The sequence below is a fragment of the Nicotiana sylvestris genome, chromosome 5 (assembly GCF_000393655.2).
Source record: "Nicotiana sylvestris chromosome 5, ASM39365v2, whole genome shotgun sequence".
Lineage (NCBI taxonomy): Eukaryota > Viridiplantae > Streptophyta > Magnoliopsida > Solanales > Solanaceae > Nicotiana > Nicotiana sylvestris.
In genome coordinates, this window is record NC_091061.1 from 52,822,397 (window position 1) to 52,841,637 (window position 19,241).

At 37.2% G+C, this 19,241-nt stretch overlaps 1 long non-coding RNA gene across 2 annotated transcripts in view; it reads right to left on the bottom strand.

The window, feature by feature from the left end:
* Nucleotides 1-5,818: 5,818 nt before the first annotated feature.
* LOC104239669 (uncharacterized) overlaps nucleotides 5,819-19,241 on the bottom strand; it is a 36,443-nt gene continuing 23,020 nt past the window's right edge. The window contains exons 2-3 of one of the 2 annotated variants that reach the window (XR_011407572.1): nucleotides 8,857-8,920; nucleotides 5,819-6,080 (exon numbers count right to left, since the gene is read on the bottom strand). This is a non-coding gene — a long non-coding RNA (uncharacterized lncRNA). Of the gene's footprint in view, nucleotides 6,081-8,639; nucleotides 8,921-19,241 lie in introns of those variants that run through there. The other variant, XR_011407571.1, reaches the window with a different exon arrangement.

Sequence of the window (19,241 nt, forward strand, 5' to 3'; positions counted from 1 at the left end):
TGGGAGAAGGGGGAAGGAATGACCAATCACAAAGGGATACTCATAAAAAGCACAAAACCCCGGTCTGTGGACTTCCACGAAATCCTTTCCCGCTGGAACCATCTCAATATGAGCGGGAATATTATATTTTGCACGGAGGGCATCGATATAGACTTGCTCAGTTTCGGAGAATACTGAGGCGGGAGTAGGAGGAGGATTTTTAAGAAAGTCGCTTCGAGACATAGGGTGTCTCGGCAGTAACTCCTCCACGGTGGGAAAGCTATCCCCTTCTTCCACCATCTTGTCCTCACCACCAGAGGGGAGCGCCATGGATAACGGGGTGGGGTCAGAAACCCCCTCACGAGATCGGTGTGTTCTAGGCATCTATATGGTGGAAAATGTGTTAATGTAACAGAAAAAGCTAAGAACGGAGAATGGAAGAGAGAAAGCAAAGAAATCATTGGAGCAAACACGGGAGGGATAAGAAATAATAACCACAGACGAAATGGCCAAGAGTTTTTGAAAAAAACCCTCCACCTATTTATAGGATTGGGTGGCGCCAGAATCGAAGCGGAAGGATGCAAAATGGCATCGAAATCGAAGCGACAAACCATCAGCCCCTGTCTCGATAACACGCATAATGATGACGCACGTGGAAGTGATGTCATTGCCTGATAAGACACACCACCCAGGGTATCGTTGGGCATGCTAATCTTCTGTTGTTAGCCAAACCATGGCGATTCGTAAAACCAAATTTCTCCACAGGTGTGGGCGATGTCCGCTTATCGAGGACGCACCAAGCCACGACCTCGACAAACTGAGGGACTAACTGTATAGGTCCAAATTTGGACGACCATGGCCACTGACGAATACGACAAGAGACGAGATCTTCGCGACACGATGTCCTGTGGCCATTGTAGCGACAAGCGACAGCGGTTAAAGGACGCATGACCTTTGCAGTAGTATAGGCCCAACAGGAGTCAGTAGGAATATACTTTCGAATATTCTCTATGATATGTCTTTTAGGGTTCAGGAGGGGATTGTCCTTTATATATAGCGAGTAAAAACCCTTGTAAAGGCGGGAGGAACTTTTGGCTATGAACACCTATTGTAATATCTTTCTACATTCAAGGTTGACATATTTGACGCTTAATCATTCAGTTTCATGAGATCAAGAAATACTATCCACCTTGTTCATTCCTTATATCTTTTATTCTATAGCTTATTATACTTAGCTGAAATTTGCTTCTTCATCTTCTTTAATTGATTTAATCAAAAAGATCTCAATATCTTTTGGGTCAAACAATTGTATATAATGGAAATAGAGGATAAGTGAACAAGAGGAAAAAATAGAATACTGCTAGTCGAAATTTACCATAAGCTCGGTTGAATAGGGAGAGAAAATGGGTCATATACAATATATTATTTTATATACAATTGACAATTATATAGGAGTATAATATCTAATTAAATGAGAACATATCTAATAGTGGTTCTCTTGAGCAGGACAGTTCCCCACTTCCCATTGCATGCTCTGCCTTATTTCAAGGGCAGTTGGTCAAATCAAAGAGCTCCACCAGCTGGTCTTTTTTTGTGAACCTTTTCTTTTGCATATACTGTTTAGAAACTAGGACGAATCTTCCTTTATATAAAAAAAAACCACTTAAGTCAATTAAAGGATTTGCACTTCGTCTTCGTTCTTTTTTATTTTATATTTCCTGGTCTTGGTTTTGATTTTGAAAATGTTGGTGAAAAAATGTGTTTGGAGAATATTTTCAACTGTACGTCTGTCTGGATTAGATTTTGCATTGCGTTTCAATTAAGTTGTTTATTAAAAAAAAAATAGTAGCTGGATTAAATTGTTTTTGAAAATCAAAATTTTTCTGAAGTCTGAGTTTAAGTACGGGTTCCATTTCATGGAATGAAGAAAACGTAGTTTTGCAAAACAAATTAATTTTCTAAAATAAATAAACCACTTATTATAACCCAATCAGCACTATGAAACTCAAGTTTAAGTTCGTCTAAATCAATATTTATAAGAAATTTTAGAGATATTCGAAACTTTGAAGATACTTTGGGCTTGCACTATGGATATATAGTTAAGTAAACAACTATTAATTAGCAGAAATAAGATTTTACTAACTTTTCAGAAAATGTACAGCCATATAATTTCAGAAGACAAACAATTAAAAGTAAAAACATATAACAAGAAATATGTAACAACTAATAAAGTATATATTTTCAAATTTCATGATTAACTTTTCTTGCATTCTAGACATATAAAAATGGCCCCTAGTTATGATTTGAAAATTGAAAACGCAATAAGGAGTAAAATGAAAAAAAAAGTAATTATAGCAACGTCTTCAAAAGAGGAGTCCAATAATATTTAAAGAGAAATAACTCAAACTTCAATAATCAAGGAGTGTGATTAGATGAATGGGATATATGCGTTTTTAATAAAAGGTGATCTTGGGTTTGAGTTCTAGAAAAGGGCAAGCTTCTAGTAAGGAACATCTCTCCTTCTTTAATAGATTTTACGTAACACAAATTTGAATTATTTGAGTTATCACATAATTCAATCAAAAAATGAAAAACAACTTGAACTGTAACGTTTCAAGTTCAAAGAGAATAACCTCAGATACAAACCAAAATTTGTTTCAAACTATATAAAGTTTTAAAATAAAAAGAAGTTATTTCTTTAGATTTATCCTTGGCACTATTTTAATTCGTGAAGTATTTATTGAGTGATAATTAGGGAGAGAAGATAGTAATTTAGATAAATATTCACATAATTAAGGTTATAAAATGTCATTTTTCTTAGAGGAGTACGAATACTTTAAAAGATATTTCGTATTTCAATTTATATAATATATTTTTCTTATTAGTTTGTTTAAAAAAGAATGATACATTTTTATATTTAAAATAAAAATTATTTTTATTTATTTTACCTTTAATGAGAAACCTTATAACTACACAAGTTGAATACCTCACAAAAAAATTTAGCATTTAAATTTTTAAGAACAGAAGTGTCAAAAGTCTTTCCTTTTTTTGTTCTCAAATTCCTTATTGAGTCCAATAAATTGAGAGGGAAGGAGTTGAAAACATGAACGGGTGGAGTACATCGTATTTTATAAATGAGGTGATAAAAAACGAAGAATAGAAGTATGAAAATAGGGGATGTTTGTCTGCCATTAACATGTCTAGAATGTTCAGAACCCTAAGTCCCATAAAAGGAAGATAAAAGTAGGAACAAGTACAATATTAGACAAACAGAGGAAAATTGGTTGAGTTAGGAGCAGACAAACTTGTCATTGCCGCCATTTAGATTCTCCACTTTCATGTAGATTAAATTACAAGAATAAAAATTATTAAAAAGCATCGTAGTGGTGGAGTCGGACCATATGGCTAAATGGTTTACAACCCCCCCACCCCACCCCACCCCACCCCCAAACAACAACAAAAAAAGGAAAAACAAAACAAGAACTTAAAAAGTTTAAAGATTTTTATATGTTAAAAAAGATTAATTTGACTATTGGTTTAGTCAAGAGGGAGGACTGTTCCTACTACTGCTATACGTTTTTTTTACAATTTGGAGAGTTATTTGTCATTTTAATGACAAATTTTTGAGTTCTCAATATCCAAATCATTGTGCCCATTTATATATACACATAAACGGTTCAAATTTGTTGTTGGAAAGGTCAATTTGGTATTAGTTTATTTGAAATAGAAATTTTTATAAAGCACTATCTTTTAGTAGTAATTAGTCATCTATAGATACCATTTACTATATTACAGATTATATATACATTTTATGTGGTTATAAGATGTATTTGATGTATTTAAGCTATTGTATTCATGAATACAGTAGCAAAAATAGGCGTGAATCAGGGAAGTCCAGCTAATCAGTTGTTGTATTCGAGTGTATTCGACTGTATTCATGGAGTGAAACATGGGATTACAACTGGACAGATTATTGTATTCGACTGTATTCACGGCGTGAAATAGGGGATTACACTGTTTTTAAAATGGAAAGTGAATCAATTAACATAATAGACTCATAATATAACTCAACAAACTCAATTATAATACACAAAATTTGTATTTTCAGTTATAAAAAAAGATTCTCAACCAAAAAATACCCCAAAAACATAGCAATCTTTAGAGAAATTATATAATACATCTGAATACATAAATTATATTAATTAAAAAAAACTTATGAATACATTCATGGCATATAGCGAGACAGTGAATACGATAAAATACATAGAATACAATGGAATACATTAAAATACAATGGAAAAAAAAGTTAGAGAATACAATAAAATACATGGAATACAGTGAGATACATTGAATTACAATGGAAAAAAAGACAATGAATACAATGAAAATCATGAAAATACAGTGTAATACGTTGAAATTACATTGAAATATATTAAAAGAAATGTTCTTCTTCATCTCGAAAGAAAGAAATCATCGCTCAGTGGATCTCCGAAACCGAATCCTCTTTCCACGACCGCCGCCATCTCCTCGTTGGACTTGATGTCACTCAGTCTTTGGAGGAGGCGCCAGCTCCGAGGAGTCCAAAATCTATTAGATGTTTAGCGGAGCCCCGGATGGTTAGAAGAATGAGAATTGTCGCTGAACAAACTCCAGTTCGCCATGTTCTCCAGCCTCCAACATTTGTTAAATTGTTGCCTTTTATTGTTGGAATGGTTCCTCCCATTAAATCTGTTGTGTATGGTAACACTGGTGTAAAAGGAGGGGAAAGTGGGAAGGGATAGAAAGAAAATCGGTGGAAGGGGGAGGAGATCGGAAATTTTAATGGGATGGGGAAGAGAATGGGATGTATCAAAGTAGAGAGAGAAAGAAAATAGTATAACTGATTAGCGCATTTAGTGGCTTAGGGCTAGGAGGTAACCAAAATTAAATATTTTGCTATAAACCTTAAAAGGTATCTATAAAATATAATTTTTTTAAATGGTATTTATTTAAAATAAACAAGGTGTTAACCTTTGCTATAGGAGGTAAAAATTCCTATTTGAAATAAGACGATATAAAACAATATCACCACCTTTTAGGGCCTAATGTAGCCAACTTATACCAATGATTTATATTAAGAAGATAATTAAGAAAAGAAATAACAAGCTATTGGATGTTGGGTTTTGGTTTTAGGCCGCTCTATGTCGGCTGACCCAACCCATATAAAAGAGATAAAGGAAATTATCTGTAAAAAAGTTATTGCATAATAAATAAAAAAAGGAGACAAATATGGAAAAGTGGAGAGTTGGTATTTTTAGAAGAAAACCACTTCTTGTTTTTTTTTTTTAAAAAAAAAAAGAAAATCATGTATATATTTTTTACATAACTTCAAGACACAAAAAACTTCTTCTGGGATGCTCTCATAAAACATATAAAACAAAAATATTAAATTCATGGATAGATCTCCGTTTCCAAGAGAGACGAAATCAACTTAGGAGCAATTTGTTGCTTGTGATTTTTACTCCGCTACATTATAGGTACACAAATTTATGTCGATACTACTGAATTTACTAATAATAGTATCAGAGCTACGTAAAATTGCATCCTAGTTTGGATCTCCTCTGTTGAATGGTATCCCCTTATGTGTATTTTGTGTTGGTTTCTAATATGTACTCCATATATTCTAGTTCTGTGTAATAGATAATAATTTATTGGCGGTGATCTAAAGATTAATGTAAAGTGTATAGATGTAGTTATCACGGCCCAAAATCACACCTAGCCGTGATGACACGTAACCCAAATCTACTAGGTAAGCCAACTAACATCTAACAATAACCAAATCAAAGTCAAAAAATAAATATAGAAATAAGAGTACAATTTCAATAAACTATCCAAAGATTTGAAAGTACAAGTCATTAGCAGCTAAGATTTAGAATTTATAACGTTGGAAGAAAAATACATCATTTGTTTGGAAATTACATAAATAGAAATACAATTCCTATACTATTATAAACAAAATGATAGTAGATGACTGGAATGCAGTAGTCTTCAATGCACGCCCTCGAACTTCATAGCTGCTTAGCTCCAAATAGTTGCACACAAGGTGAAGAAGTATCGTATGACTACAACCGACCCCATGTATTAAGTAAATATCTTAATTAACTTCGGTGAAGTAGCGACAATATTTTTAAGTTAAAAGATACCCATTTCATATACATGTAGTTTATAAGTGTAGAAATAGCAAAAGAAGTAACAATAGTAATAACAGGAATGTATGTGAAAAATAATAAATAGATTCAATAAGAGAGCTAATAACCACATTTCTCGAATGAAGCAACCAAACTCACCTCAACAGTTCAAGTCTACAGTATAAAACGATATCCAAAAATAACACAGCCAAACCACAAAGAAGGAGATCGACACAAGTCAAACACCAAATTCATAACATATATGTTGGGGCGCCAATCCGATCCCAAACACAAAACTGCTCTGGCGGCAACTCGATCCCATCATAACATATCCTACAGCGGACACCCGATCCAGCATACCAACTCATATAGTAATGCCCAACAAGTAACCAAGTATGACAGAAATCAATATCATAATAGAAAAGAGAACGGATACACATAATTCATTAAGGAAAAATGAACACAAAGAAGATGTGACAGACATTCTAATATATTAATGCTAGACTTAGACATATATCCCATCAAGGACTCGATCAAGTCTTTAACACGTGAATAATCAAGCAGTCACACGATCCAACATAGTATATGAGAGTCATGCATGAAACAAGTAAAGGCATAGAGCATACCAAATTAAAGTCATGAAACAAGTATAGGCATGTGATAAATAAATGCATGTAACAAGTAGGCATGTGACAGGTAGAGGCATGTAACAAGTAGAGACATGTGACAGGTGAAGACATGAAACAAGTTTAAGTATTGATAAGTAAATACATATGACAAATAGAAACATACACTAAGTAAATATACGTAACAAGTAAAGACATATGATAAATGAAAGCATGAATCACATAAAGGCATGTAACAAACATGATAGTAAAATATAGATGCAACAATAGCAAGCAAATAGAGAACATGGATGTTGTTCATTAACAAGTACAATAAATATGTAAAAAAATATTTGAAGAGCATATGAAGATTGTGCATGTAGGTTACATAACAAATGTATAACTATATGTTTCACATGTCAATAACCTAATTCAACAAATTACAACACTGTTGTGGCGAGCAACCCGATACGGCCATAATATTTTTACGGTGTGTAACCTGATCCAATATAATATACGGCACGGTGTGTGCCTCATTCAGCATAATATATGCACAAAATAATAACAACCAAACCATCAACCTAACCGGATAACCTTAACAAACAAGTCGAAAGGCATATATGTATTAACAACAAACAGGATAGAAGGCATATACGTAACAATAACAAATACGATAGAAGGAACAAGTATTACGATAATAATCAAGATAGAAGACAAATATGTGACATGATAGTTCTTCTCAAGAATGGGAAGAACTTTGCGGTAAGAGTATGCCTGTAAAGTAGCAGTGCAAGCACAGTTAGCTAACTATCAACCAATTACATGGTAAAGTAACAGGCACAAATTGGTGATATAAACTGAAATTAAGTAGCCAAGAACAAGAAGCTGGTCAAGTTAGAAGGAATACAAGCATCATATAGCATTTGACTGGCTGGGTCAGTATTTTAGTTCTTTCTTGCATTATCCTCCTAATTTATTTGGAATCGTTTCCATTGTCAATGCTAGCATTCATACCTCCACTGCTCCACATTTAGATGAACTGATGAAGTAGTGTCTTTTAATGTGTTTTTATTTCTAATGCTACTCTACAATTTTAACAGTATCGCCATATTATCTTCCAGTAATGAACCGAGTAAAAAGCAGAGACATAATGGTAACAAATCAAGTAGGAAACATAGATGTGATAATAATAAACAATATATGAAAGCATGTAGGATCAATCAAGGTCAAGTGTATGTATGTAATAATGAACAACCATAACATAATGTCAACCTCCCGATCCACTCCGTATGGAGATAACTAATGTACTAATTTCATATCAAACTTCACGAAAATATCTATTGTGCCAATATCATAGCAACCGTACGGAAATACCCATCATGCCAAATATCGCCCTAAGGCCCCAATCATGATCTTTCATATGGATCTCAAGTAACACAAGAATAACAGATATAGATATGTTTTCATGGCATAATACATGACTATAATCAATTCAAGTATATCAAGAATTTCAAGATTAGCCTATGATGCTCATTTAAGATGCCTTATGTCTGAATATAATTTCTAGCATGGATAATTATACTCATATAATATTAGAAGCAAGTGAAATATAAGTCAAGAAAATTACAATGTTCAGCAAGGCAAAAGAAGCATCTAATCTACCCCGAGCATAGATAACCCTGCACATGTATATACGCTCGCCGCTGCGACTGACCAATTTCTATCATAGGCCATGATGGTGCTCAACACTATCGTTAGGCAAGTCAACAGTAAACCACCAACGCAATCATCCGTTCATAACACTTTTAAAATCAAGAATTTCATTTAATAGAGCGGAATTAAGTTTAGAAACCATGGTAAAATACTTTCATTACTACTAAGTCATGAAGTATGAAAGAAACATAAAGCGTAATAATATAAATATTATGTACAATCATGAATATCTACTAAAATTTCCCAACATCCGGTATCACAAGTGCATGAGCATCTAGTAGAATATACAAAATTACTATAACTATTCTCTCGAATGAAAATAGACAGAATAAAATAAACATAGGGGAGGGATACTCTGGGTGCTAAAAATCGAAGTATGGAAAGCAGCTCACCACTAAGTCTCTGGCTGGTGCGTCTACGTGTCTGAGTGACCACCTGAAGTACCTACCTTAGTACCTGCACAATTAATGTAGAAGTGTAGTATGAACACATAAATATACCCGATATGTATCTAGTCTAACCTCGAAGAAGCCGTAAAGAGGGGTCATCGACACTTACTAGTGGTCCAATAACAAAGTACATAAACGTAGACATGCATGAAGCCCAACAAGTAACAACAAAATAGATAAATATAAATAACATGATTTTCAATATAAAAATAGTTGTGAAATTATCAAGTACTATATGCCTCCTCGAAAGAAACAAGGGTAACTAAGATAATGTCAAATTTCAAGTAATGAATAACACATGTGTACTCTGACACCCTATTAAATATTACGCACGAATTCTGTCGAAGTCGTACGGTCCGATCCATTATGCTCATTCATAGCACTGCCGAGGCGTACCGCCGATACCCGAGGAATAGAGAAAACTTTCCCATCCACGAAAATACATACGGGTCAAGAAGACACAAAACTACTAATCACATAAATACAACACGAGGATGGAAATACAAGAAAATATCACATATCCCGCAAAATTTCAAGGTAAAGAGGCTCGGTCAATACGTAAATTATAGTCTAAATCTCATTTATGAATCCAAGTATTCAAACAAACAAGTGTAATTCAAGTAGTACAGTTAAGGCATGTTGAAGGTCTAAATCTACCTGGACACAAACATAGATCTAACTATGTACAGACACCCGTCACCTCGTACATACATAGCACCCATAACACGTAGCACACAATAAATTAAATGCCGACAGTTATAATGCTCTCTTACAAGATTAGGCAAGAGACTTACCTTACTTTAAAGTCCACTACTTGGCTCTCACAACTCACTAATCAGCTCAAATCAATGCCGAGCAACTCGAAACTAGTCAAAGGATGTACAAACCAATCAATGTATGCTCAAAAATGCATAATTCAACTATTAGAGTCAATTCCCAACCCCACTTGAAAAGTCAACATAAGTCAATCCTAGGCACACGTTTCCAGATTCTGGAAATTTTCGAAGATAAATGTTACCCATGGCATTAAAACTCAAATATATAATTTATACCCAATTCCATAACCAATTTCGTGGTCAAATCTCATATTTATCAAATTCTAGGCTTTTCAATAAAATTCTACTAATTTCCATGTTAAAATCCACACCTAATCCATCTATTTAACTTACAATTGGTTAGAATCTTTTAACTTATGACACTTGATGAAAAAGCCCCTTCAAAAAGCTGCCAAATTGCCCAAGCTAAGAGAAAATTGGATGAAATGAGCATAAGTCCCGTATTAATATCACTTTTTGCCCATGTGTTCTTCATCACAATCATAGAAATAGCCTCGCGATAGTGAAGACCAACCCGCCTCCTACCCAAAAATATTTCATTGCACTCGCAATTATCACAAAGCGTTCGCTATGCACACTGCCCTCAACGTTCCGCGTTCGCGATTCCAACTTCTACATTCGCGAAGGCCAATGCCTACCTGCCTGTGCAAATCTTCCGTTATTGCGACTGCCTTAACTCGATCGCGTAGACAAACTGCCTTCCCTGGCCCAAGCCACTAACTCATCGCACTTGCGACCTCAGCAACGTGAATGCGAGGCCCTGCCTAACCACCATCCGCGATCACGATACCCCATGTGATTTCGCAAAGAAAAACTCTTCCTAAGCTCCATACAGCACTTCGCAATCATGATGCCTTCTCCGCAATCGCGATACACACCAGATCAGCAAAATCTGACAACTTCAACCTTGCTCCGGGTGGTCCGACACTCACCCGAGCCACCCGGGACCTTGTCTAATAATACTAACAAGTACATAAACAGAATCTGGACAACTAGAGGTCTCGGAACACATAAAATAATATCACAACCAAGAATCACACCCCAAAACCAAGTCAATCAACTTCTAAACTTCAAACTTCTTTCAATTAACTCCGAACGTGACGAATCATACTTAAACAACTCGGAATGAAATACAATTTTACACACAAGTCCTATATGGAAAAACGAATCTACTCCCAAGCTTGGAATGCCAAATGGAATCCGATAATACCAAAGTCCACCTCACGTCTTACTTACAAAACTCTAAAACCTTCAAAATGCCAACTTCTAATGATAAGTGCTAAAATACTTCCAGTTCACCCGAAGCTCAATTCGAACATACGCCCAAGTCCAAATTCCCCATATGAATATATTGGGGCCTTCAAATCCCAATTCTGAGGTTATTTACTCAAAATATTAACTTAATTCAAACTTGGCCACCTCATGTCACTATTATGGAACTAAGTGTTACGACTTCAACCAAGCCCTTCCAAAACCAAACCAACCTACCCCACAGGTCATAAAACGGGAAATGCACTTATAGGAAGTCTTAAATATGGGAACGAGATTCTAGAAAGACAAACAACTGGTCGGGTTGTTAAAGTCACCTCGCATGTGCATTACCCATGGATGTAGCAAACAATATCATGTTTAGGAAAAATTCCTCAACAAAGCTAGGCAAGACCTTTTGTGATGACCCAAAAAGTCATTACTTATTTTAAAAGTAAATTCTGCATTTTGAGGCCTTGAAAACCTCTTTTTGTCTCACCTTGTATTGCGTGTGCAGTCCGGGCGCATTTTCGGAAAGCTTTTATGTGAAATATAAGAAAATTTATGAAATTGTCATTTAAAATTAGTTAAAGTTGTCGTTGGTCAACACTCTTGGTAAACGGACCCGGACCCGTAATTCGACGGTCCCGTAAGATCCGTAGTAAAATATGGGACTTGGGCGTAAGCTCGGAATCGAATTCCGAGGTCCAAGTCCGAGAAAAGAATTTTTAAAGAAAATTATTACTGGAAAATATAAAGGCTTTTCGAAATGAAATGATGCATGTTATTGAGGTATCGGGCCCGTATCTTGGTTCTAAAGCCCGGTACATATTTGAAATATTAATTAAGTTGAATCTATGCAATTTGGTAAGAGTCGGAAGTGGTTTGGTATGAAACGAACCTATAGTTGAGGAAAGGAAATTTTCAATGTTCTTGATTAATTTTATGAAATTGAGGTTGAATCCGTGTTGTTGATGTTATTTTGATGATTTGATCGCTCGAGCAAGTCCATAGAGAATTTTTTAGACTTGCGTGCATGATTAGTTTGGAGACCCGAGGGCTCGGGTGAGTTTTGGATAGGTCACGGAGTGAATTTAGACTTAGAAAATAACTGTTGCAGGTTTAGAGAAGTTGCAGGTCTCTGAACTAGGGCTCGCGATTCGCGGTGGGATTTTTGCGGTCAGTGGTGGGCAAGGCCATGTCTTCGCATCCGCGCTCGATATTTTGCGGTCCGCGGTGGAGCTCCGCAGCCGCGGTCCTTTTTATGCGGTCAACAGTGAGGGTCTGAGAGGGGTATATTTAAACAAGACTTTTCAGCCATTTCTCATTTTTCAAAACACTAAAACATAAGAGGCGATTTTTGAAGACACTCTTTGTGACAACCCGACCCGTCGTCTCATGAGTTACTGTCTCGTTCGTCCCATTTTCTTCTTCCTCATGTTTCATTATCGGTATTGGGTGCATTAGAATTTATTTGGAGCGATTTTGATAAGAAATGAGACATTTAGTCTCTTTTAAGAAGGTTTAAGTTGGAAAAGTCAACCGGACGTTGACTTATGAGTTAGAGGGCTCGGATGTGAATTTCGACGGTTCGGTTAGTTCCGGGAGGTGATTTGTGACTTACGAGTAGGACCGGAAGTAATTTTGGAGGTCCGGTGTTGAATTAGATTTGAATTGGCGAAGTTAGTATTTTGGCGAATTCCGGTTGATAGGTGAGATTTTGATCCGGGTATCGGAATGAAATTTCGAGAGTTGTTGTAGCTTCATTGTGTCATTTGGGATATGTGTGCAAAATTTCAAGTCATCGGACATCGTTTGGTCGGGTTTTTGATCGAATGTGTGTTTTAGAAGTTTTAAAAGAACTTAGGCCTGAATTCGATATAATTTGATGATTTTGGCGTTAGTTGAGGTAATTTGACGATTGGAGCAAGTTTGGATAATGTTTTAAGACATGTTGGTGCTTTTAGTTGAGGTCTCGGGGGCCTCGGGTGTATTTCGGAAGGTTAACGGATCGATTTAGGCACGAAAAAAATAAAGTTGTTGCTTTTTTTTACAGCACTGTGAACAGTAGTTATGAACAGTGCCCCGTAACAGTATCGGTAAATAGTGCCATGAACAGTACCCCACAACAGTATCCGTGAATAGTGCCGTGAACAGTACCCCGTAACAGTATCCGGGGATTGAAGGGAGTTTCAACTAAGATCGATTGGAGGTAAGTTTTATGAGTTAAATACATGATTTTATTGAAGAATCAACCTAGAAATCCATGAAAACATAGCCAAATTATAAGAAATTAGGGTTTGAGATTGAAATTCTAAATTTGGGATTTGAAGGGTCAAATGGACTCCGATTCTTGTGAATTTGGTATGTATAGACTCGTGGCAAGATAAGGAACATTTTGATGTAAAAATTTCTGGATTTCAAGACGTGGGCCCGAAGCTCGGGTTTTGCAAATTTCGTGATTTTTGATATTTTTCGAGTCTTTCGATTGGGTTATATTCCCTTAGCCTATTGTGATGTATTCGTTGTGGTTTTGGCCAGATTCGACGCGCGAGGAGGTCGATACAAAAGGAAAGGGCATCGCGGAGTAGTATTTAACCGGCTAGAGGTGAGTAATAGATGTAAATGTTGTTCTGAGGGTTTGAAACTCCGGAATTTCATATCGTAACGCTATATTGAGGTGACTTGCACGCCGGATAACGGGCGTGGGGTAGAGCACCGTTGGGGATTGTGACTTGTTCCGTCCCGAGAGATATTTTACTACATTTTTGGTTGAGACGTATACTTTATTATTGTGAATTGGGCTTGTTGCCATGCTTGGGGCCTTGTGCCGCCCTGTAGAACCCTTAGGGGACTTTTAACTGGTTTTCCTCACTTATTTTGTTAAAGAATTTATATCCTCAGTCATGTTTCCAATTGTAGGCTTCTTGCCAATTATTTGAATCCTTTAGGGATTGATATCACTGCTTTCGCATATTTTGCATATCATTTGACCTCAGTCCAAGGTTTTAAATACTTTTTTGCAAACTCAGCCATCTTTCTAAGATTTGAAAACTTAAATGATATTTCTAAATGATATTTCGGGCTGAGAACTACTGTTTTACAAATGCCCAAGGGGCTTATGATGATTTCTGAACTGAGCATGGATCGGGTTGCGCGCTGCAGCAGTGTTATATTGATATTGAGGCCGAGAGCCTGGTTGATTACATTGATATTGAGGCCGAGAGCCTGGTTGATTACATTGATATTGAGGCTGAGAGCCTGGGTGATTATACTGAGATTGATATGAGGCCGAGGGCCTAGATTTGATGTCACGAGATGGCTTGATATTGCGCTTGGGCTGTAGGAGCCCCTCCGGAGTCTGTACACACCCCCAGTGAGCGTCGTCGACGATAAATAAATATGGATGGCTCGGGCTGCACGCCGCAGTGGGTACCATAGGGTACCGTCATATGCATTGCATTGCACTCGTGCATTTATTATTTATCTGCATTATCTGCCATAATAATTATGTGCTCTTATTTCATTGACTGGTTGCTTTATACTGTTCTGAGCCTGAGGGGCTGATACTGTTCTGAGATACTGAGTCTGAGAGGCAGATTTCTACTTATTATTTTGATACTGAGCCCGAGGGGCAGATTTCTAATTTTTATTTTGATACTGAGCCCGAGGGGCAGATTTCTACTTATTATTTTGATTCTGAGCTCGAGGGGCAGATTTCTAGTTATTATTTTGATACTGAGCCCGAGGGGCATTTCTACTTGTTTTGATATTGAGCCGAGGGGCAGATTTCTACTCGTCATTTTACTGCCAAATTACCTGTTTTACTGGTTTAAAAGAAATTTCACATGATGTTTCACTGAATTGTTATTTTAAATGATTTCACTGCTTCTGTATAGAATGTTGTGTGCCTTAACGTGTTTTCTTACCTTCAGTCATTATTTATATTTATTACTCACTGGGTCGGAGTACTCACATTACTCCCTGCACCATGTGTGCAGGTACAGGTATTCCTGAGGCATAGAGCGAGTTTTCTGCTGTTCAGTTTTCATCGGAGTTATCGAGGTAGCTGCATGGCGTTCGCAGACCCGTTTTCTCCCTTATCTTCTGTTATTTATGATATCTTCAGACTTTGTTCCTAATTCCATACTTTGTAGAATTTTAGTAAACTCTGTAGTAGCTCATGACTTGTGACACCCCGGTTAGGGCTGAGTTGGGTTGGATTTCCGTATTTTATCTATACTTTCCGCTATTGGATATTATTAAACCATGTTTATACTATAATTGTGTTAATTAATTGTCTTAAAAGGATGAATTGGGTTGAATGGCTGGCCTTGTCTTCATGAGAGGCGCCATCACGACCAGGTTCGGGAATTGGGTCATGACAAGTTGGTATCAGAGCCTAGGTTAATTGGTCTCGCAAGTCCTGAGCCGGTTTAGTAGAGTCTCGCGGATCGGCACGGAGACGTCTGTATTTATCCTCGAGAGGCTGCAGAACCTTTAGGAAAACTTCACATTCTTGAATTCTTATCATGCGTCCTTGATTCAGCTTGAAAAGTAACTCTTACGATTCCTTCCACATGTTCGTATGCGCGAACGAGCACTCAGTATTCGATTTACCTTGATGGCTTGTAATTCCCCGATAGAAGGGCGAGACGTGATTTCGGTGAGTTTGATGTTAGGCCAGTCTGGAGGACTTGAGGCCGGATCTTGCCTATGGCTTGAGCACTGAGGTGCTGATTGTGCGAGCAAGTGTTTTGAACCTTTATGTTCGGTATTGTCCCTATTAGTGGGAATCATGGCTGGATAGCTACGTGAGGAGTATGATAGTACTGCGAGATGTATCTATATGACTTGGAAGTGACGAGGAAGGTCTACTGGATGATAGATGAACTATTGAGTGTATGATTTCCATTGTGATAGGATGTGTAGTCCCAAGTTATGGGTGCGTGAAGAATCTTTTTATGTCTCCTATTTGGAGTGAAGTAAATTTCATGTTACAGTATGAGTTTAGACTCAGGAAGATTAAGTGATTGTGTAATGTGTATGGCAGTGGAAGGTATACAAAAAATATTAACTAAAGGTAAAGCTAGTGGGTAATTGGCTTATGAGGGGAATCTATTTGTCATACTAGTTAGATAAGTCTGGGAGCTGAGATCGCTTCTGTAAATGTATTATGACGAAATCGTTGAGTCAAGGAGACCACCTTGAGGGTCGAAAACATTAAAGAAAGAATATGTTCTTACTCGGTTGAATAGCCCAATAATGGAGGATTGAAAGGTATTTTCTATGTGTTATGATTCAAATAGGTGCAACGCATGTCCATGTATCAATTTTGATAATATAATACATGTAATATTGAGATTAATGTTGTTGATATACATTGTGATGCTTTGTCAAGTTGTGGACGTGTTGTTAGGATGGTTTTGGTGATTCTCTGGCAGGTGGATAGGCCCAATTACAAAGGAAACTCTGCCGAAAATTTTGAAAAATTTGGGACTTTGTAAAAAAATTTGTCGCCTAAAGAGTGGGCTTAACAGTTGTGTGAGTGAATGCAAAAATTGCAGAAGAGTTAAAATTTCCGATGATTCGTGTTTCCGCAAGCTTATGAAGGAGTGAGTTTAATCTCACCATGGTATTACGGCAGCAATAGAGTATATGTGTTGTGATCTATGGCTTCGAGCCAAGTTGGGGAGCTTGCTATTGGTTAGCGGATTGTACGGTTATGTACTATGTTAGTTCCGATTTGATGCATGCTGGTGAATCAGTTCTGGTTGTGGAAATTAGGCCGAGAATGGCACGAGTGAAGGAAATTTTTTGACAAGATGTCATGAGCTCGGATGAGCAGGAGATAAGTTTCGATGTTTACGGTAAGTTGGAATTGTCTTCAGCGTCACCTAAGATCGGTGTTTTGTAAAAAGGGTTTTGCGTCCCGGTTAATGACTCTTGATCGCTCTTCAGCGTTAGTGCGATCGATGGTTTGGAGGTACGCTCCAGATATTGTTGTGGTAGGTTGTGGGAGTGTGTCCCACGGGAAGATTATATAAGTGTGGCATGTGATCACTTGATTGATTAAAGATGTAAACCAAGTATGAAGTTTGTGATGGTGTCGTTAAATTAAAGATTCATGCCTGGAGGGCACTTGGCATATTGGGTTGTGAACTGGGGAGGATTACCCCGATTGTGATGGTTGTTCTTGTGTGTTATGAGAAAAATGGGAGTTATTATGGACCTTTGAAAGGTTATCAGACTAGTTCAGTGTGATCAGAATCGGCTTGAAGTCGATGGATAGATTTAATGTGAATAATGGCTCTATATCAGGCCAGATGTGTGCATTTTAGTAACGCGGTCCTCATGGAGGAGTAGTTAGGTTGATGTTTCATTGTCAGATATTTCGCGTAGTGATACATTGCGTCGTGTGAGTTGTGAGACGACTTGAGAAATTGCTATGTGTTGAGAATCTGTGTAGGAATGACGTTATATGAGCATCTTGGCTCTTGAAATTCAGATTGTACATCGCACCTCAGTTGTGCTTGAGTTTTGTAGCTTATAACGCTATATGTCCCTCAGAGATATTATTATGCACTTAGCATGCTTACGACCGATACTCGGTATTTTGTTGTAATGAGCAAATTTGGCTCGATGTGCATCTCCTTATGTGAGATCTATGTGTGGATCGGGTGGCACGCCGCCATGGGTATGTTATCTGGATCGGGTTGCACGCCGCAACAGTGTGATGTTGAGTATAGTTTTCTATATGCTATTTTGTATGCCTTGCTTCCTGTTTTCTAAGGAAAGTCTGTATTAGTGTGTGAGATTGGTAATTCCTTCCAGAGTTTGTTTTCCTTTTGTACCGCGTTCGAATTGGTAGCTTATTGGCATATTGAGGCATCATATGCGACTTTTGATTATGTCTGGGGTGGCTTATTGCCTGAGCAGTTCGTACTGGGTGACATTGAATTTGAGATTAGTGCAATCTGAGTATATGAAGTAAATTAAGGAGCTAAGACCATGATTTTGCTCAAAATGAGGTGATAGTTCTTGCCAGGAGTATAGAACCAACGAATCGTTGTCTCGACAGTGGTCATGAATTTATGCATACCTCATCCGTCATGTCAATATTGTAAGAGTTAGAACAATACCTATGTACATCATGCAGAACATGAGATGTGTAGCGATTTTCTTCTAGGTGATTAGAGAAAAAAGCTTCAGATGATTAGGGCGAATGATCTTCGGATGATTGGGGAAATAGTATTGCTAATTGAAAGTGACTTGACGAGAGTATATGTCTCATAAAAAGGTAATGTTATTAAACTAATGATATTTCGGTAGTATTGCGGCATGTTCTTGTTGGGTCCGCTGATGGTACTGATGAGCTTGAGGTACGGCTCTTTTGTTTGAGTCATTTTTCATGACTTGAGTATGTTCAGGCCATTTCTTATTGGTGCGCGTATTATGAAAGTTGTGGCTTAGGATTGTATTGAGGTGTCATATCACCAGAGTGGTGTGTTGGATTCGAGGTGATCATTGGGGTCATTGATGAATACGAACGAATTTGATTTCAGCATGTTTGATGGGTAAATATCGAGGTTCGGTTTAAAAAAAAATTGTTACTATAATTGCTAGAGGAGAAATGGCCTCATGAATGGTTGATCTGAGCAATGGTTATGATTTATTGCGTGTTTCAATTATCATTGGCAGTATATGAGAGTGTTGGAATGAGACATTGGCTAATAAGAGATTTCTATCGGTATTTGGTTGTTGTGGGCAGCTGCTGTGAATGGAAGTTATTGCTGCATTTGTTTGAGTTATTGGTATATCATACAATTGCACCTAAGGTTGCAGGCATGGTCTATTACAGCTGGTTCAAACTTATTCTGAATGTAGGTGTGAGGTTCTGATCTTGTGTATGATTCCGAAAAGGTGAAATGTGGCTCTATGATTTATGGGCCAGACTAGATTGTGTGATCTTAGTTACAACGCGTTATCGGACCCATGTGAGATAGGGTGACGTGGGATCATCCCCGGGTTTATGCTTGATAAGGTCATTCAGCTTTTGGTTGGCTTCTAGGACAACTCTAGGTACGCTCGAGGACGAGCGTTTGTTTAAGTTGGGGAGAATGTGACGACCCGACCCGTCGTCTCATGAGTTACTGTCTCGTTCGTCCCATTTTCTTCTTCCTCATGTTTCATTATCGGTATTGGGTGCATTAGAATTTATTTGGAGCGATTTTGATAAGAAAT